The following is a 22608-nucleotide window of genomic DNA, read 5'->3' as shown; positions in this document are numbered from 1 at the left end:
GTTTAGGTAACCAGAGCTCAACAGACCAGGATAGTCATATTTGCAAGTGTCCTAGGTTTGAAAAAGGATAACATCAATAAAATAAAATGGGTAAAGCAAAGAAGTGAATACAAGAGAAAGCAGAGCATAATAACCAAAAAGAAATTGGAGGGAAAAAAACAACCCAAAAGAGTGCACAAAAATAAGCAATGACAGATAACATATATTTACAGGAACAAAAGTTTGCTTGGACAAATATATATTTATAACACTCAAAATTAAAGTTATTGAAACTTCAAATCGGAATTAGGATTATTATTGTACAAGTGTATAAACAGACAAGGATATGTGTCACAAAAGGAAGTGACAGGCACAGATAGTGTTCACTATAGTCACGAGGGTGAGAGCCTCGTTAATGTAGTGGTAACAAATCAGCCGGTCGTGAATTTACTTGAATTTCCAAATGCAGTGTTTCGAATTTGATGAGGATTAAAAATAATCACGGCAAATAGTTTTTCCCATCGTAAGAAACTAAACCCTACCCACGTGATGCATTGACTACAATACTGGCCTCTTCAAGAAGCATCCTAAGACTATGTTTTCATTGCACTGTATGTCAGCATGAGCTAGTGAGTATACTATCAAGCAGGGCAGAGGCATGTGAACCGGCAATGGCATTCCAGTAATACTAAATTTTATATCACTGTCAACATACAGTAATGTACTCAAATTAATTCCCAATGGCACGACACAATATTACAGCCCGCATGGGCATCCTGCACTAAGTGACATAAACCTAGTATACAGTACGGTTATGCGATCATGTGTCATAGATAGCTTACCCCGGTAGAATAGGACTCTAAGATCAAAATTTAACTCCTGTGCGATTTGTTTTAAATGTTTACTATACTGCTGCAATGCTGCGGGAGAGTAATGCACGCGGTATTTTCAGCTTGTAACATTACACGAGCCTCTCCCGCCGCAAGCTGTGTCAGGGAGTGTGATGTGGTAGGATGGGTGTTGGTGGAACAGGTCAGGCATGTGACCATTCCAAAAATAATGTTCACGACTGCACGCGCCTCATTCTCACGCAGAGTACTGGAAGCCTCACTCGACACAGACGGCAAGGGAATCCCTAGACAGCACACACACACAAAACACTTTCTCTGAAATGGCCATAACTGCTTCCAGAATGTTTTCGGTATGTGACTAGTTAGTAATTCTGATGTGCAGGAAAAAAAACATTTATCTGGTGAATGTTCTGCAACGTAATTCAATTGTTATTTTTGTGATTAATTTTCTTTTTACAGCTTAAATTAGATATAAAGTTAACAACAATGGGCTCTTATATGTTTCAATGGAGTACTTTCCTTTCACTAAATTCAAAATATTTGGACTGTATTTCAGATTTGTATTGATATTTGGTAAAGAGAATTTCAAAAACACTAGTTGTCGTGTTTTGATTCTTATCTGAACTGTAGTTCAATGTGCAGTAGAAAACAAAAACCCAACAGCGACGAAAACCTTGACCGGCAACAACACATCTGGTTCCCGATCACGGTGTTGTGGTTAGAGAACTTAGCATCTCAGTTTGGAATCAATTTCATCAATTTTGTCCATCAGTGGTCAGCAGTGTCTGTTTTATTGAAAGTATGGTGGTCCTAGCCATAGAAATGTGGATTCTTCACCACGGGCTCAGGGCTGCAAAGTACCTAATTCAAGTAATTCGAGCAGTGAGACGCTTTGACGTGACTTTCTATGGCCCCGAGAGCATCCATCTTAGCAGAGCTCTCAAGTGGAGATGGCTAGCGAAGGAGATTGACTAATGGGGGTTGTGAGATTGGCCGGTCTTGATAAGAGAGTTGATCCAACAGAAGCTGGCGCGGTGGTGGGGAGAGATATTGGAGCTGTCACCTATGCCACGTGTCGGATCGCTTGCTTGTAGAGCTTTTTATCGCAGCGTTTTCAGGCATTTTATATCTGCGAACCGGATAAATTGGGACTTCTGTTACCGTGTTTTGGAGCGATTTTCAAGTCCCAGAATCCTGTGTTGGGATTGTGAGAGATGACGATAGCTGGGGAGGCTTTCATTCAGCAGTAGATCAATCACGGCTGACGGTCATTCGATTTACGAGACTTTAGCCGGGAGAAACACAACACAGCATCATTATGCAACGCAAGAGCTTCTCAGCGTAACACGTGGTTCGAGTTTACCCATATTAGGGCCTCTATTTTATCATTTTATGGCAACAGTGATGTCATCAATTATGTTTCTAAAGCACATGGTACGAATTGGTAGTGAATCCGGGGGAGCCAGGGGCGATGAGTCAATACGGCTTTCAACGGCATTCAAAAACAGACACTCTCATATTTAACATCAAACAATGCGTTCTATCAACATGACTTCACAGAAGCATGAAGAATCGTCGTGCAGATCATAACATTGAAGCCCCGGGGGGGTCAGGCAGAAGTTAACAAAGCCACGCCACCGCACTGGCTACCCCTCCACTCTGCTCTGAAGAAGGGCCATTTCCCAAGGCGGTTAGTTCACTGGGTTACTTACCACTATTTACGAGGTAAAATTCCTCTCATGCGCATTGAAGTTAGCGGAGCTTTTGGTGGATGAGCAAATTTGTGGACGAAAATTAGTTCTCTATTCTCATCATGGGACCTCCTTTGCCAGTGTCAAAAATAAGAATCGGTTTTCCCCTTTTTTCTGGCCTTTTGGCGTCCTCTGGTCTAACACTGTTTGAGACTAGGCTCTAAAGAAAGCTGCATATACCGTCAGAGCATGTTTTTTGTTTGCATTTTCAGCACAAATATCTGCGGTTAATGCAGACATGATTCCTTGCAAAAGGTTTCAATTTGGTGTTTTATCATCTTAACACCTGTTTTGTTGCCAGAAAAAAGGGGAAACCCTATCGTTATATTTTGACTTAAAGCTTTCGTGATTGCAGGAATTCATATTCTTTGGGTCTTTCGGTTAAGCCACGAAGTTAGAAAAATAACAAAATCAAAATCACGACGTTTCGATCGCAACACAAGCAATTGTCTTCAGGTGAAAAAGAGAGGCGAAATCACTGACGATTGCTTGTGCTGCGATCGAAACGTCGTGATTTAGATTTTTTTATACGTGGCTTTACCGAAAGACCCAAAGAATATTCTTATAATTTCTATTCTCCACAAAAGTACTCCTCTTATCCTTGTACTTAATTGTAGAAAAAAACATGGATAGGATGAATTTGCCACCGAATTCTTTGAATCCACTAAAAAGTAGAGTAACAGGAAGTGCTGTCGTTGTGTAGTAGACTTTAAATGTTTGTATGTATTTTGAACTACTTTCGCACCGCACTGTATGTAGCCAACCGTGCTAATCGTATAGTCTTGTGTTCTGTGGCACTCATTAACAGTGATGGCTACCACAGCAGTGGTAAAAATGTCACCTTTATCGCTTTCCTCTGTCAGAATTATCATAAGCCATTGTCTATCCACTGCTAGATGAAGGCCTCTGACGAAGTGGCCATCCCTCATGGTCCTACGATGGCACAATCTACATCACTCTTGCACGTGGACTGATCTCATCACTCCACTTCCGACTGATCACTCCACTTGGGCAGGGGAAGAAGCGGGGCACTGAAGCCAGTGCACACGCCGCAGAATATTAGGGGATGCCCTGGGATTCATCGTTGCTGCCCTGGCTGTACCTAGAATTCACTGTTGCTACCCTGGCTGTACCTATAATTCACTGTTGCTAACCAGGCTGTCCCTGGGATTCACTGTTGCTACCGTGGTTGTCCCCGGGATTCACTGTTGCTGCTCTGACTGTACCTGTGATTCACTGTTTCTACCCTGGCCCCAACTGGGATTCACTGTTGCTACCATGGCTGTCTCCGGGATTCACTGTTGCTGCTCTGACTGTACCTGTGATTCACTGTTGCTACCCTGGCCCTACCTGTGATTCACTGTTGCTACCATGGCAGTCCCTGGGATTCACTGTTGCTGCCCTAACTGTCCCCGGGATTCACTGTCGCTGCCCTGGCCCTACCTGGGATTCACTGTCGGTGCCCTGGCTGCCCCAGCTGTACCTGGGGCTCACTGGTGCTCGGCCCTAGTTGCTTTGTTCTGGGCTATACCGCGATATTGCGTTACCCCCCCCCCCCCCACTTCTACCATATACATTGACATTGTTATTGAGAACACTACACATGTAATAAGACCAAATACATTATTTTAAGATTTTAAAACATCCTGCCATGAGCTTAAAATCTACATGATTTCAAATGTGTATGTTTCATTTGTGAAAACTCGCTACCGACAAGAAAACGACTGTCCATCAATATCCAGCCACGCATCCACGTGCAACAAACCCCGCAGAAGACAGATTAACGACTGTACCCATGTAACGTCCACTACATCCAGCAATCTTGCCCGCCCATATGTTCCGAATCTGAGTGGAGAGCAAGTATTCGGCCTGACAGAATTCCCCCCAAAAAAATCAGCCAATTGCAGTACAGCTAAGTGAACAACGAGACGAGCTAATAAGCTCCTCTTCAAAGAGAGTCATATTTGGGAAAAGCTGGAGAATTGCTTCACATCCGGCACCACCTGCCCCCCTCCCCCCCAAACGAGGGGTGATCAATCACTGTCAAGTTTGGAACTAATTTCATTATCGTCTTTCTTGTCACCACTCAGTGGTGATAAGGGACAGGAGGATCAGTGTCCTTCTCCCGCACCTCCGATTAACACGGTTGGCTATGTACGGTGCAAAAAAAGTTCTACATACATTCGCCATCTAAGGGAAGTTGGGTATCATCTGGGAGGGATGGAAATGTATTCAGTCAGTTACGTTTTTCAGAGAAAGCATTCCACCACAGCAGCAACCAAATTCCATTCAGTGAGATCGGTGGAAACAAATGCAGAGGCTGCTGCTTAACTTTACGGTACTCCAATTGATTCTTTCTTGACAGGATAAAATGTATGAAGACAGTGTGTTTAATCCAGATCTTTGGATCTTTATTAGCTATCCAAAAAGCCCTGGTCAGGAAGATCAACAGTTCATTATTATAAATGTAATCTCCCTGATGTGCACTCCCCATGATATAATTGATAGAAACACAGTTTAGTTGTGGACGTGCAATGCGATGTGCTTTTAGGTATTGTAATTGGATCTTCTCTTTCGTTCCATGTGTCATTCAACTGTTTTTTTTTGTCCATGGGTTTCACAGTGCAAATTATCTTCTTTTCAAAAAGGTTACAAAACTGGCAAGCAATGGCTTTTGGATCCAAACCAAATCTATCTGAAGTTAATTTTGATTACATTCCTCTGAAAAAGAGATTCCATTAACTACAGTGTTTGAGTTTAACTGCATGGGAGTTGAGGGCTTAGCCCCATGGTCCTTATCTCAACGTTTCGCTGGAATGTTTCAGAGTGTATTCGAGGGAGCAATGGTGGGAAGCGCACCGCGTTATGAACCCGGTGACCCGAGTTGGTTTCCCGGCTACTGCCAATTTGTTCACCAACATGCAACTCACCAGCGTGGTGAAGTATGGTTAAAAAAAGCAATGAGCGACACACTGTGTGAGTAGGCTGTCATCAAGCAAAGCGCTGTAAATTATTATTGTATATACGTTTAGTTTCAGAATGCTGTGCACTAGATTTGCCTAAGCTATGGAAGAGGAAATTGTGATGCCGTTTTTGCTGTGTGAACATGAATATAGACCTAAGTGTGCTCTGACCTTCTCCCTGAACAGCCCTCGTTCCATCTCTTCCAAATTACACACATAGCTCTCATTCTGTTGCTGGAACAAGAAGGCACTTATATAAAGGCAAGGTGGGGAGATGGTGGTGCAATGGTGAGTTCACTGGCGCTATAAACTTGGCTACCTGAACTTCATTCCCAGGCACGGCTAACATCAGCGGCGAAGTGATATTTGAACAAGTCTTGCTCCCCCCCACCCACTACCCTTTGCCAACTAGTATGGTCAAACATCCCTTCTTTGGAAGGTCCTCATCCCACAGTGGGCTAACAATGTGCTGTAAATATTAATACATTATTTTTTCAAAAGTCGAATAAAAGAAAACGTATGTTACTGAATCAGTATAGAAAGCATATTAACAATGCAGCATGAGTAAAACAAGTGTTTTTAGTGTACTTTAACTTGTTATACAATAAATACTGAATTCAACGTTTGAGAAGCCAATGCATGTGATTCAGCTGAGTAAATAATGTTGCTGGTAACAGCGACGCGATAGAGTAATGCAGTCATTAAGTAGACTTTCATCGGGTACAAGTCAGAGTGTAATTACATTATTATTACTGAACTTGTTTAGTTTCCACCGAAACGAACGCCTTTTCATCATTCAAAGAAGTGGAAATCTAGTTTTGGTGAAGGATTCTTTTCGCTGTATGCTAAACGGTATATGTGAAAACCTTTCAAGTACTTTAGATATAGCAGAACCCTTACCTGCGACGATGTATGGGACTAACATCATGGATCCTATTCTCCGTGATGTTATCGGCAAAACTGACTTTGCTTATCCATGGAAGGAAATTGTGTATAACCCGGGGACAATTGGTTGAATTGGCTGCATGACTCCACTTATCAATGAAAAAACATAGGACAATAGAAAGCCATTCTGCAATGCGGAACAAAAATATACCGAGGATCATGGGAAGAATAGGGCCCCAGATAAGTCGATTTAACGGACCCTACAGCAATCCATAGATAATAGGAGCTGCAGGTTGCGGATAAGAGGAGTTTTTTTTCTGTAAAACCACGTGCTTAAAAAAAAGTGTTTCAAAAAAGAGGTATTTGGAAAAATGTCAGTGGGTATTCCAAATACGATCTTAGACATACCTTTTTCCTTACCCACAGGGGACACGAGGCCAAGTGACAGCTGCTGTAAATCAGCTATATATAGAGCATGGCTCCTGACATAACCATTATTCAGCACAGTTTCCACGTGGTCACACATCCCAACACCCACCACTGTAAATATTTAATGTTAACCCATACCCATTACTTTATTTGATTTACAAATGGATTTCTTAAATAAACAAAAAACTGCCATGCTTAAAGGAAATATTTTACCTGCCATTGTGAAAAACATTAACTTCCATCAGCCCCAACATCAAATATTGCAGTGTATGTGTCGAAATGAACAAACGGTTTGCATAGTCCTGAGCGGTCTATTTTTCGGAAGTTTGTCTTGGACTGTACATATCTAACGATAAGATAACATTCATAACGCTCACCATTTATCTTACTTTTAGACCCCTAAGTTACGTTGTATGTTGGTGACCAGGGCGCCTCGCTCACGTTTTTCCCATTAAACCGATAGCATCGTTCTTGTGTGGAAACTGGGGAGCCACGCAACGCACCACTGCCATTGGACAACTGTCAGACGTGGATTAGCCCAGATACACTTTTAGTCGAGGTCAAGGATTAATCTGGGTCATGGAACAAACACATGTTTCCACGTAGTCACATTTACATGTAATCCACAGAATCCTATTAATAAGTGGCTCGTTTGTACTACGCTTGTATCTTTGTCAAGAGAACTCCTCCTATATGTACGTGCATTTTGAACTTCTTCCTAGACCGCTCCACCAATTTCAATGAATGAGGTGTCGTTTTGGAAGATTTATGATATGTCGGTTGTACAAATTAAGTTCATATTAATATTGTCTTACTCTGATCTTAATAATTCGGTTTATCAGCCTCAGCCCATTTGATCCACTCAACTAACTTTTTGATATTTTATTTGTAATTCAACATGAGCCCGGTACAGAGCGTAAACCGCAACATTGGAAGGGGGCGCAGAAACTCCACGGGCAAAAGTTCCAGAGACTCAAAACTCCTGGGGTTTAGGGGGTAGGGGGATTGGGCTCACTGCCCCACCAAGGTGGGACCCACATGCCCAGAACGTGATGCAAGCTCCGTTTCAAAATAACACAACGGATAGGCGTTGCAAAAGGGAGGCCCAAGAGAGCCATTGATTCTCGGCGGCCTTCTGATCTCCGCACTGTGTTGTGTAAACTGGTGAGTGGCGTCAGGTGAGCCTTTACGTCACCTTGTCCATTCAACTGGGATGCACAAACGTACGAAACATAATTGAGGTCACCTGTTACCCAACGTGGTAACTATTACAAGCTGTAGATATAGACATTTGATGTATGCTAGAGGGAACGTGATGAACCATATATAAGCTCTTTTACACCGGTGTCCAGCCCTATGCTGGGGTCGATTATGGTGGAAAATTTTGATGAAGTTCCAAAGGTAAATACAATTAACACTCATGAACTCAAAAGCACTGTAATTCCAAGGGCAACATTAATTTTATATGGAGGCCAGACATTATTCATGTTTTTTTAGATGCTTTCACAAGTGACAGATCATTGATTTTCACCAAAAGACAATGAACATGACACCTTTAAATAATGGTTTTAATGGCGGGTGGGCTTAATTTGGTACAAAATTAGCATACACTGTATTATCTTGTTGTAAAATGTAAATGAAATGGACATGAAGAAGACTATATGGAGAGAGTGTATGAAAGTCAGTCAATTTAATTTCGAGGCAAACCTCAGAATGGTAAATGTGTCTGTCTTCAACACAGGGATTGATCACAGAACTTTGCAATGTGCGTTACACTTCAATCGCTGTTTGTTATGTTATCTGATTTGTGCTCTAATTCCTTTCTTAATGGTTTTATAACATTCTTTAAGTTCTATTTTTTATTTGGTATGTTGTATCCCTTTCTTATATGTCCTTTTCATTACGCTGTTTGTGGTATCAGATAACGGATATCTGCTTTTTTCACTTTGCCCCCACTTTTCAGTGAACCATCTATTACAATGCTAGTTAACTCATTCTGTAAAGTGGTGACATCATATGTCATCATTTCCTTCTCTAGGGATTCAAATCTGTCGCTTAAATAATAATAATGTTTTCACTCTGCGCATATTCACAGCCATGACGTGTTGATCAGAAAACTCAGAAACAGAAAATGTTTGCGGAAAATTACGCAAAGAAGCACGAGTTGGTGGTGCATGTTGAGAATTAAATTCAAGCTTCTGGGATCAAACACAAATACACACAAACTTCGTATTGGCTGCTGTCAAGGAAGCCAAGTGGCTGTTGCACAAGACCGGTGACTGAATGGCACCCAAAGGGGGGGGGGGGGGATATAATGCATGAGACATTCTACCTATCACCCTTCACTTACCCTCATCCATGCCCACCAACAATGCCTATCTTATCACTTCACGTATGTGCCTCATACCCCGCTGCCTCTCATTCACCTTGCACCCATCTGTCAGCCTCATCACCATCACACTCCACCTTATTCCTCCTTCCCTACCCCCTGCAACATCACAACTAACTTTCCCAGCCCCTTGTCCCTCCGTCCGTTCCTTCACCTCCCTCACTAACAGCCGCTCCACCTCCACCCGTTCGTCCCCCTTTGCCCCTTTGTGTACCGCCGTCGGTGTGCGTTGTATACATTTTTCATATTTTTAGGTTTTTTCGGTAAAGTTACGTAGATAAAAAATTTAAATTCATAAAAGTAAAATAAAAAATGAAGTAAAATTCACGACGTTTCGGAGGCAACACAAGCTTCCATCTTCAGGTGGAACCGTTACAGCATGATAGCTGTATCAAGTAATATGGAACCGTCACAGCACGATAGCTATTACTTGATACAGCTATCGTGCTGTGACGGTTCCACCTGAAGACGTAAGCTTGTGTTGCCTCCGAAACGCCGTGATTTTTATTTTATTTTTATTTTACTTTTATTAATTTTAATTTTAATTGTTTACCTACGTGACTTTACCGAAAAAAACCTAAGAATATGAATCCTTGCAGTCACGAAAGCTTCAAATCTAGAGAGAATGGCGCCAGCCTGCGTGGGGCTCCATCCAGCAGTGGATATATCGTGGCTGATATATCATAATACATTTACATAGAGACTGCTTGTGTTGAGGCTATGGAGTGCAATCAGGTGTTTGGAGGCTGACGCAGTGGCAATACGCTGGCTTGCCTTTGGCCCACATTTAACGCAGGTTAGAACACAACTGCATGCCCATGGAAACGAGGCTTAAGTGTTCCAAATAAATCAGATGGTGACCCACTAACCTCCCGACACTCCCAAGAAATGCTGAATCTCCTTTTCCATCACCTGCCCCCCTCACTTCATCATCTACGACTGATAATTATTAACGAAATACGTGTTACATTATCTTCCTCAATCCCAATGTAAATAAGAACGTGATCATGTATGTATTTTGAACTTCTTTGGCACCGTACGTAGCCAACCCTGCTAATCGGAGGTGCGGAGCAAGGACAACAACCTAAACACAAAAATAAGTTTTAAATAAATGAGTTTTAATTCTAGATTTTGCAAAGTGCAAATGTTAAGGTACCAGGTCCGATTGTTCATACGATATTTAGTTGAACTGCTCATCCGCAACAACAAAAGAACATGCCATGTCCTCCAACACGACTCAAAATTGTGTGAAAGGGAAATGCACCAATTCGGGAAATAGAGTGCCCCTATGTGTTTGAATTGTACCCAGGAGTGTTTTTAATAAAAACAGAAGAGGCCGCTCCCATCCGCTCTGCTTCTGACCAAATTTGTTTTAGAAATAAAATCCTGGTAAAGGGTGAAAGTGCAGTCCTGCAATTTCTTACCACTGATTCACAAGGGAGCTCTACAGAGCCCCTCTAGAGAACTCCCCTTTACTGTAATTGACCTACTCTTACATGCTTGTCAGACTCCTTGGCGCAGGCAGAAGTACCCACGCTTTCCCCCACTTTACCCGAACTGTTGGGTGGACAGAGGCAGGAGGATTTATTTAAACTGCCATGCCTGGAGATCAAACTGGCAACCTCTATTTGCAAGTCCAGTGTGCTAAGCTCTAGACCACTTTTGGGTTGCTAGTTTAACTTGTTCCAATTACACTACGACAGTATCCCTGTGTTCTAGTCATGTAAGCAGTGTCGTATGGCAAAACCAGGGAAATATTCAAGGGCAAGTTTGGTTGAAATGTGCAACATCTGGCCATGGCATTGATACATTCAGAGGTTCCTGAATGGATATAATCAAGCCAATACAATTTAATACTGAAAAATGCATACAATATATTATATATAAACACATTCATTGGCTCAAAACATCTCAATAAAAAAAGAACCGCAAAGCTTGGGCAATTGTTGGTGGCCATTGACCACTTGGCTGCCTTCCTGCTTGTCTGTAGTTCCACAGTGATCGTGGGATGCAGATTGCGCGAGATGCAGTTTGCATGAATGATGCAAAATATAAAACTAAACATTTATGATTATTACATATCCATTAATGTTCCACCAACACCCTCACATTTGTAAATCGTTTATTACTTAACCATATACAGTACAGTAATTGTTTTCAGTGCCGAGCATATTTTATTGTCCTGACCATTATTGTTAAATCATATCCATCTTGCTTATTCTGAATTGTAAAATGTCGTTGTAAAATGTTAGTCACCACTTTATTCTCTAAGACATTTTAAAAGTTCTGTTTGGCGAAAATATTTGGGCAGACCGTTTAATTGCACTGCAATATTTATGTTGGAAACAGCTACGGCAAACGAATGCAAGCGAATTGAGCAGCTCCGTTGTATCGTGTCACAGTGACCCATACCTCTAAGTCGCGTAGATTAAGGTCTGATCCAACAGTTGCATGCATAACTGGTTTCCAGATTTGAAGCTTTCGTGACTGCAAGGATTCATATTCTTAGGTTTTTTCGGTAAAGTCACGTAGGTAAAACATTAAAATTAATAAAAGTAAAATAACATAAAAATCACGACGTTTCGGAGGCAACACAAGCTTCCGTCTTCAGGTGGAACCGTCACAGCCACGACAGCTGTATCAAGTAAATGAGAGATTACAAGAGCTACCACTCCGTATATATAATGGCCTCACCTTACCATATTAATAAAAAAGTGTGCCGTACTTGGCCCTTCCCCCCTCTCCAACCATTATATATACGGAGTGGTAGCTCTTGTAATCTCTAATTTACTTGATACAGCTGTCGTGGCTGTGACGGTTCCACCTGAAGACGGAAGCTTGTGTTGCCTCCGAAACGTCGTGATTTTTATGTTATTTTACTTTTATTAATTTTAATGTTTTACCTACGTGACTTTACCGAAAAAACCTAAGAATAACTGGTTTCCATTCATCAAGGCTTTGTTTTGCCCTCTTTTCATCTCCAAAGCTGAGTCATTTGATTGTTTAACTCGTGGACGACGGCTACCGATCATCGGTTCAATTACTCGACTAATACAAAAATAGTTGGAAAAATGCCTCACCTCTGTTCTCACGTGTGCCACTGGATGGGAGGTGATGAGCACGGGTTTGTTTACATCATCGTCATCATCATCCGTGCCACACTGGGTGTGGCTTGTAGGGGGTTTCCTGCCTTCGAGAGGCAACAGGAAGTTGTTTGCAGTCTTGTTTGCACAGTATCTCTTTGTCTCAATCCAGAATTAAATGTAATTAATGTTTCCATGCATTATTACGTGGCGAGTATATATGCTCATGCATATGCACAAGGAGTGCATATGGGGGGCACCGCGGTGGCGAGATGTCAACTCCCTCTCCTGGTATAGAGGAGTTCCTGGGTTCGACTCCAACGCTGATGCCTGTATATTTAGAGTTTGCATGTTCTCCCTGTGGTCACGTGGATTTTCCCCCAGATCCTCTGGGGTTTTCCTCCACATTTAGAAACATGTATTTAGCTGCTATAAATGTATACATAATAACCCACCTTTTGAGCTATCACTTGTGGCCAGCTCACTTCTGTAAAAATGGCGATTTAGCTCATGGGCCTTACCTTTGTGACGAGGTGAGAACATTACAATCTCGGTGACCTTGGTTTAATTCCTGGCCATGGAAACCAGGGGCGAATGCTGTTGCACAACTGGTCTCAGTCTGCTCGATGTGCATGCAACATACCATGGTTTGGTGGTTTGTCAACACTGCAGAGATACAGGTGGCCATGCGGATGTGCTGCTGGCCCCATCACCTCTCGTATGCCAAGGTAGCTTTAACAGATATTTGCTGAGAGCACATGTCGCAATAATCCATCCAGGTCAAAGAGGTTATCTTTGTCTTAGTGTCTAAATATACATGTTATCATGTTCTGTGAAAACCAAACAACCCCTTAAGCAAAAGCTACTGAACATATACTCCATGTTTTTATTGTTGTCTCCCTGCTTAAACAGGAGAATAGGGCAGAACTCATCTCCCTAAGCCCATGATTGAGATTCCACATTCCCATGGTTGTCTCTCAACTGGGTGACCACTGTTGACGTCTCACAAAGTGGCACTCATGCCATAAACTATGTACAGATGACAATTGGCCAAGTTGTACCTGGACTGGGATTTGAACAGCATAATATTCTGATTGTGAGTCGAGCACTATGGGTCTTTGTAAGTGCATTTGAAACGCATTGCTATCCAACTCAATGTTATTCATCTGTTTGCCCAATGGGATTTCTTACTGAACTACTACTTTGTGCATTTATATTCTAGCCCCCCCCCCCCACTTCCCACCCCAGCCTCACTTCTTCTCCCTCTGCCACACCCCTCTCTCTATCCCCCCTTGCCCCTCCCCCTTTCTTACCTATATAACCTCTTGCCACGGCAGCTCTCTCGCCTACTTCAGCATTTTTTCTTGCTGTGGTTGTTCCACCTGATGAAGATTGCTTGTGTTGCGATCGAAACGTCGTGATTTGTTTTATTTTATTTCCGCCTACGTAACTGTACCGAAAGAACCAAAGAGTATAGAGTATCTTCTTGGTTCTTTCAGTAAAGTCACGTAGAATGGAAATAATAAAAATAAAACATAATAAAATAATTCTCACGACGTTTCGGCCACAACGTTGCGATCGAAACGTCGTGATTTGTTTTATTTTATTTCCGCCTACGTGACTGACCTGTCTTCACGACAGACCTGTTCTTCACCTGAGGACGGCTGCTTGCGTTGTGGCCGAATCGTCGTGAGAATTATTTTATTATGTTTTTTTTTAATTATTTCCATTCTACGTGACTTTACCGAAAGAACCAAGAAGATGAATCCCTGCAGTCACGAAAGCTTTAAATCGAAGTATAGAGTATGTATTAAGTATTTATACGATCAGCTGGAGCGACGGCCCTGTGGTTCGCGCACTGTGTTACGAACCGAGTGACCCTCGTTCCATTCCCAGCCATGGCTAACATCAGTGAAAATTTTTATTTAGACCGTTCATGGGCTTCCTTCCCTCATTATTAACCTCCACTGACCATCATGGTGAAGTATGTTAATGCAACCTCCATGACCACACGGTGTGTGGAGGTCTTCGTTCAGCATTGCATTAACAAAGGGTTACATTATTATTATCACATTATATAAAGCACACCTCTTGTGCAGAAATATATTACCCACCTTGTGTAATCGTGTTTATAAACACTATGGTTTTGGTTGGAAACACAAGGAGATTGATATCTCACATGAAATGTGTTCAATAGGTACGAATGTACACTGTGGAGGGCGGCTGCCTTTGTGCAATGGTGAGCACGCTGGACTCGCAATCTCTACGGCGCAACAGTTGAAATGGTGCAAGTTTTTTTAGACATCCCACATTGTGTGTATTCTTGGCCGGGGAGAAATGTTGATTAAAAAAATGTAAAACTACGCTCGAGGAGAAAACTGAGCCCGAAGTATTTTATGCAATCAGCAGCTACTACAGTTTGTCAGTTTTGTTATTGAGCTCCATTATCAAGTTATGAAGAACGATTGAAAACTTGCCAAAAAAACATTGTTGAACTGCAAAGTGATGTGTGTGTGCATAGCACGCAACACGTACATTTCCACCCATACACACACACTATATTATATAACAGCACAATATGACGCTGGTATACAAAGGGAAACTCATGCATAAAACATGTCAGAGACAGACAACTACGCATGCCCTAAAGTGATGAAGGACATTGATATACAAGCCATAAAATATTACTCCAATTTCAAATTTCACAGATGAATGTCACCAATTGATTTTGTACTATTTTTACGATTCAATCATTTTTTTCCATCACTCCAGGAAATGGCCGCCTATAAGTGTCGCACAGTTCCATGGGATTGTTCACCCACCTCGGTCTATCAACGCAAGCAGAAGTCACAAATGCAGTGCACTCTGTGAGATATAATAAGCGTACAACAATCATCTGTTCAGATCGCAAGCCTTCAAATCGAGATTCATCATTGGCCTTTGTCCATGGGGTGCGACGATTGTCACCTCTTAAGGTGTAAAAAAAACCAGGACACATCACGAGGACTATTTCTCAACGTGAGAAGAGGGGGGGAAATACATGTAATTACATTGTCTTGAGAGATATGTTATTACATGACTGACAGAAATCAGGACTTTTAAAGTCATGTAAAGATGTAGATATGTCTTAGGATAGCTACATCACAATCACCTTTCTGTCATGAAAAATGGCAAAAGACTTGCTGAAACTGTTGTCCGTGGGAAATGTTGAATTTTTTTAGAATTTGTACATACAGTATATAAACTATAAACATAAAAAATACCATTGGGACTACATTTTATTTCAAGGACTACATTATTATATTTTTACATTTGTTTACCCAGGAAAGCGTCACCGAGTCTCATGTGACTAGCAGGAGGGTCGTGACAAGTTTCCATAGTAGGGGCGATGATCCTAATTCAATAATTTGAAGGTGAATTCTCAAATTTGGACCAAGACACCGGCACACAATGGCCTACTTTTGCAAATAACGTCACGCTCCATGGGTCATGTCACCACCCTCATTAAAAAGCACAGTATCTCGGTAACTTAGAGTGTTATATAAACACCCAGATTACTGATTAATAAGGAATTGCCTACATGTATGGCTTTTCTGTACAAACATTCTGAAATACGGCGCGACATTTGGAGACAAGGATCAGTGGATCACACATTTGTGAAAACAGCACTGGAGCTGGGAAGCGGCCAAAAGATGGCGATACAGCAAAGCGGGATCGTGAACTCATCTGTGCAGACTTTTGAACGTTGCTGCTTCATACGTATAGGTTTCCTCCCTCATGCTATACACTCATAACATCTAATTTGCAAACATTCCATTGCAGGAACACTCTGAAAATTGAGGCTTTCCTAGAAAAATAATTGTTTACTATTATCATGATCAGCCATGATCAATCCACTGCTGGATTAAGGGCCTCCCCAAGCAGTTGGATCTCTCACGGTCCTACGGTGTAACAATCCACTTAGCACCTGTCCACGAACTGATTTCATTACTCCATCTCTGCAATTAAATACCACAATTCACAATATCAAAACAAAGCTTCGTTGGATGGGAGCCTTATTGGAATATGTATTATAATGTATGACTTGCTTACTAAGCGATTTGGAGTAAATACTGTACGTACGTAGAAATGTGTGTACAAAGATTAAAATGGAACTGCATGTCCCGGCAATTATATGTTTGTTATGGGGAGACGGTCATAGCAGAGAGGTAGTGAGTGATTTGTGTAATACAGGCCGAGATACGAGCCTGGCACTCCTCTGTTTTATGGTTGGCTGTTCTTTTTAGGTATGGTATATTAAAACAAATATTGTTACAGTTTACGTGCCACCAGTTTCTCTTTTAAACACGGAACCTTGGCTATTCACGGGTCTCAATGTCGGGCAATTAAAGGTTTATACGCAGGAGAGATTTATGACTTTTATCAGACATTCTTTTGGAGGAGGGAGTAGGGGAGAGGTGGCACAGTGGTTCACGCCCTGCGCTAACGAACCCAGTAACCCGAGTTCGATTCCTGACCACAATTAACATAAAGTGTCATGAATCGAGTCTTGCTCCCCTCCCCACTTGCCTTCATCAAACCCAGTGACCAGCGTGGAGAAGTATGGTCAAACCATCTCCATGGCCAACGCAGCATGGAGAGGCTTTCATCCAGGAGTGGACTGACAAAAAGCTGTAAATGAAATAAACTGAGACAACTAAATATGTATTACTTAAATAAGGCAGTATTCTTAGATACTCCAGAGATGATTAACATTATTCAACATTTGGTGCACAAGGCACACTACTTAATTTCCAATTGTTAGGTACAGTATAAAACTAAAGTGTCGAGAGATATAGCTTATATGTCCAATCAGTTTGAAGGACAATGCATATATTATCGGAGTGTGTTTTTGTTTGCATTTGACTGCAAGTATTGTCGTTAATGCAGACATGAATTCTTGTAAAAAGGTTTCAGTTTTGTTGCCAGAAAAAAGGGGGAAAACCCTATTGTTATATTTTGGTACTGGCAAAGGAGGTCTAATGATGACATATAGCTTGTTGAATTAACATATCAGGACGAGCTGACCGTGAACTTACTCAACGAGGTTGCCTAGTTAGTTTGCTAACATATTTTGTAATTCATTTGCAAAGTGTAATCAAATGCTACCCTAATGTTTTTTATGAAAATTTTTCATGATTTTCGGACATTGGATTGCATCGTCATGAATGGACCACAGCAGCTGTGAGCAATCTAAATACTTTACTAAATAATGTAATCAATTTCATATCTGGCAATCACAAATGCGCTATGTTTCACAGACGGACATAGTCTGCCAGTAAACAGCAATGTTGGTATTTGTAATCCCAATTGTAGGCAGCTTTCAAATTTGGACCGTGAAGCCATCGCACAAATATGCCTACTCATTTGGAATGACATCAACGGGGTCTAGAATGTTAAACGTCTGCTATGAAGCAAACGACGTATATCTGTGTGGTTAATACACCCACAGTAATAACCAGGGCAGCCTGAGGGATTGGAACCGCGAAACACTACAACGAGTGGGAAATGCGCTGCCGCTGGGCCATGTCACGGGACAAACTCGTGACTGACATACACTCAATCAATCTGCCCGAGTTCTGTCGAAGGCGCGTGACGTTAGAGTTCATTACCTTAACAAAGATCCCGCGTGCCAACAAAAATATCTGCGTGAGACACTGGGAATGACAACGGAGAGCACTTGCAGGCTTGAGTAACATGCAAGTCGACTGTCCCGACAGCCCAGCTAAGTGACGAGGATATGTGCGGCTTGGCCTCACTGATCTTTGAGGTCCTGGTGCAGCACAACGGTCAACCAGACAAGTCCTACGGAGAGTCAAACTGTGCCACACAGGGCACACTTTTACACTACAACTCACAACATCGGTTTAGAAATTATGTCTTCAAACAAACGAGGAGTCAACATTCTAAGAGACGCTCTTGCACGATATGGGATAACTTTGAAATGAACTCGGGCATTCACAACCCTCATGCGTTGAGCGTGCGTTTGCCTTTTTAATCTGGTTTCTTTTACTGTCTTATCGTTACAATAAGTATGGGAGGGAGTGTTCATCTGCAGTACTATTTCATGTTCCAAACTATTTCATAAAATAATTACATTGGCCATTCTCATTGCTTTCCTGTGCCTGATTTTTGGTGTTATGCAACTCAATTCCCAATGTTTCCAGCACTGAAATCAACAGAACCTGAAGGTACGGGATGTCTTTTGATCAATAATAATAAACCGTGGACAACCTTCACAACCTGACGGTCCATAAGACCTGCCTATACAATGGCCAAATGACTACTGATAGTCTGTACAAAGTATATATAACGATCGTTAAGTGATACATTTATTACACTCCTATCTTTAAAAAGTAATGTATTAACCCGACATTTTGGGTGAGTGGACAATATAACAATATACCAATTAAATGACATCATCACTTTGAATGACCTGTTTCCACATGCTTTGCGGAACATGAATTACACATGCAATGAATTACCCATCAGTGATTGAACTTACACAAACGTGTATTCGTTCTTCATATTCGTTCTAAAAATATATACACTGCAAAAATTACTGCAATTCACATGCCAGCCAGTGCATGTAAGCAATAGTTTACTGTATATTAAGTGCTCACTTTATTATTAAAGCACTGTAGCTTTCACAGAAAATGTTGGCCTATGCAGGTCCTCAAGGAAGATCTGGGTAAAACCAACATTACATAAACAGTAGCACAACAAAAACCAGACTCACCCAGATAGGCTATTGTGACTGTTGACTTGCAGGAACCTGGTTTTCGTCTCGGGTCCCGGCGGGTTACAAACATACAAACCCGAATGGTCCAGGCCGACTCTGAAGCTGGCAAGTTTGTCAACTGTCTGCAAGCCAAGCTCAAAACAAAGGAGTTCTCAACGTGTACTCTACCATACCAACGTGTACTACCAGGCGTACTTACCAGTAATGTACAGGGTGAATTGCGAACCCCCCAATGAATTGACCCCCGGACTTTTGTGTTCTCCCTACGCATATTTATTTCTGTTTTAAATAAACCTCACTTTTAACAAAAATATATATACACGTTTTAGATAACAAATGGCGGTTACAAGACATCTGGACCGACCTGTACGTTCTGGTATTGTACACGTTATGGGAGTGGGGGGAGGAGGAAATCACTTAAGGTGGTTTTATGAAAACGTCTACTGACCAGTCTTTCTGAGCTTTGGACCTGAAAGTCCACCGAAGGTTCGCGACCGAGCACCGCTTCTGCTACAGTTTTAAGGGCTCTTTGCCGAGTACCAGACGCTCGCATGGAACGAGTAGTAAGTGAACAACAGTGCATGTTACAGATCACGCGTCCCTCTAAACAAATGGTAATGTTCACGCAGTTATGCGTTCATAAGCGACCTTGTCCGAGGTTATGCTAAATAATGTAATCAATTTCATATCTGGCAATCACAAATGCGCTATGTTTCACAGACGGATGTAGTCTGCCAGTAAACAGCAATGTTGGTATTTGTAATCCCAATTGTAGGCAGCTTTCAAATTTGGACCGTGAAGCCATCGCACAAATATGCCTACTCATTTGGAATGACATCAACGGGGTCTTAAAGATTGTGTTATAGTCTCGCTCTTCCAATCACCTGGGGGAACATATGGGATATCTTCGGATATGGAAGGTTACGCAGGTCTGATAGCGCGTGTATGGGCGATCTCCAAACATCAAGCAGGTACTATAGGCGGCTGCGGGGCTGCGTTGTCAACAGAGGTCAGTGCAGCAATATCCATAGTTGTGCTATACTGTTGTCCAACGTCTATGCCCCCTTGTTTCACTAACCCGCGCTCAACCAACGTGATGAGAAGTATGGCCAAATAACGCCGATTTAATTCACGACGCGGGCAAAGCCCTCATCTAGCAGTGGATTTACACACGTATGTCTACACACGTGTACGGTTACATTCATTGACGTTTGAATCAGAATCTGTGTTTACCCTGGAGAAATCCGATGAGCTCCAAATCTCTTTGTCACACGTTCAGTCGACATGGGAAGAGGGGAATCGCCAACTACGCAGCTAACATACCTTTACTTTTCATTACCGGTGCTGCAATACAAAACTTGGCCCGTTCCATAACCACTTTAGGAACTTAGCAAGCAAAGCCAACATGCGTCTCCACCCTTAGAAAGTGTGCGGTTGCCTCGGTGCTAAAGAGACTCGGGAACGGCGTAGGTCTACACCTGGTAGCATACGACGATGCATTCCAATTAAGTTGCACACAGTGTATAATGTGTGTGTGTGTTGGGGGAAATGAGCTGCCCCGCTTACAGATTGTAGAAACTGTAATAGCGTTGGTATCTGGCGGCCCCGTGGCGTGACCTTGTTTCAAGAGTTGGCACCCCCACGAACTCCGGGGGTGGGGAAGGAGGAGGTCGGGGTGGGTGAGAGAGGGGGGGGGGGGTACCACACAATGTTAAACAAACGTTGAGCAAACGTTGAACGCTAAACAGAACAACGACCTCCCCCCCCCCCCCATGTCGTGCACGCTCCTCTAGCTCTGCTGACATTCTTTCACTTGACTACAATCGTTTAGAGGGGGTTGGTGGTGGGTGCAGTGGGGGGGGGGGCTCATCCCCCCTCCAGCCCCGGAATTTAAACTCGCATGGCAGGGAGATGCAATGAGTATTGGTTTTATGGAAACTTACAAGAGGTATGGTCCAATATATCTTGTGACCCCTCTCCCCCCTCCCCAATGAATTGGCCCCTAACATAAAAAAATCCTTTTCATATTCATCTCTGTTTTAAATATACACCTTTAAAAATATTACGTTCTACAGAATTACATGGGGGGGAGGGGGGGTGTCACAAGACATGGACCACCAGTTGTAATGTACCGTAGTAGTTCTGTGGGGGTGGAAAGGATACTCCGTGTTTTTTTTTATTACTTTGGAAACCGAGACACGACCGTGATTGTAAAAGTTATTGAGTGTAACAGAGGCGAGACCCCCCCCACCCCCCCAAGTCCTTGTGCACAAACACTACAAATCGTCTCGTGTCGACAGCAGCAGACGCCTGTCTATTATCGCAGTGTTCTAGTGTCGAGGTGGTGACAACTCGTGAATAGGCAATGGGCCTCGGATCTTTAAACTGGGAGTAAAGCAAACGCGTGAAACGCATTCTCGTCACAACGCAAGCAGCAGTGTTGTGTGTACTTACACCGCTATAACGTGGTGTCCCACCGGAGTACATAGTATAGCAAGGCCATAATTATAATATTAATTGGGGGGGGACACATACACCCCCCCAATATTAAAATATGCAAAAAATGTCCCCCCCCCAATATATTGCTATAAAATAGATTTCTGTTTATATGATTGTGGTTATGGTTGTACTTTATTAATCCCTAATCTCTGCCATTACATACAATGAAACAAGAAAAGGTAAAAAAAGAAAAAAACAGAGCAATGTCATACAATACACTATTAGACATTATTGTAAAACATAAATTTAAAGTCCATCCTATGTGTTAGTGAATTTTGTAATATTTTAGGCAGGAAATTCGTTTTCAAATTGAGATTTATTTTTTCTCCTGGGGGGGGGACCCCTGCTAGATTTGGTCCCCCCCAATGTTGACTCCATGGCTACAGCCTTGTAGTATAGTGTACATTAAATCACGTTACTTTACAACGCGCATTGCTTGTACCGCTTGCGCTGGGCTGCGGCTAATAAGCACAGCAACCGGACAATGCGCGTCCTGATCGACACGCCGAGCAGAGAGAGAGCGAGAAAATCAATGAATTGCGTTATCCTCGACACGTCTTTAATCACCGACGACTCGCGTCCATTCGCTTAACACAACCGCTTCGAAAATAAGTTACAAGTTAGGACGACGACGACAACAGCAGCAGCAGCGGCATCAAAGTCCCATCGCGTACCGTGTTCTCGCAAGATCAACAAACACCGGGGGTCGCGCAACGAACTCAACGAAACGCTAGCTCGGGTCAGAGGCAGCGGCGGTCTTCCGTGGCTTAACAGCACCTCGGATTGGACTTACCCCTTTCCACAAGGCAACCGGAGGAGGTCAGCTAGACGGGACTGCTTTAGCACCGCGTTGGTCAGCCACCGCCGGTAGTAGCAAGCGACTCGTTGCCGAATCCTTCTTGCTTGCTCTGCTTGTGCCACCACCACCACTACTACCACCACCCCCACAACAGCGGATCAACGCACGGACACACGCACACGCCACATACATTTATACA

At 42.5% G+C, this 22608-nt stretch overlaps 1 protein-coding gene across 4 annotated transcripts in view; it reads right to left on the bottom strand.

Annotated features, from left to right (window-relative positions):
* Positions 1–22608, bottom strand: part of LOC133346093 (growth factor receptor-bound protein 14-like) — a 133334-nt gene extending 110726 nt beyond the window's left edge. For 3 of the 4 annotated variants that reach the window (XM_061557472.1, XM_061557474.1, XM_061557475.1), the window contains exon 1: positions 22404–22608. The gene's annotated coding sequence lies outside the window, so the exon portion shown is untranslated. The other variant, XM_061557473.1, reaches the window with a different exon arrangement.

Source organism: Lethenteron reissneri, chromosome 23, assembly GCF_015708825.2.
Source record: "Lethenteron reissneri isolate LAM-NWPU_2019-01 chromosome 23, ASM1570882v1, whole genome shotgun sequence".
NCBI lineage: Eukaryota > Metazoa > Chordata > Hyperoartia > Petromyzontiformes > Petromyzontidae > Lethenteron > Lethenteron reissneri.
Note: the sequence above shows the minus strand (reverse complement) of the source record. Positions and strands in the feature narration are given on the sequence as shown.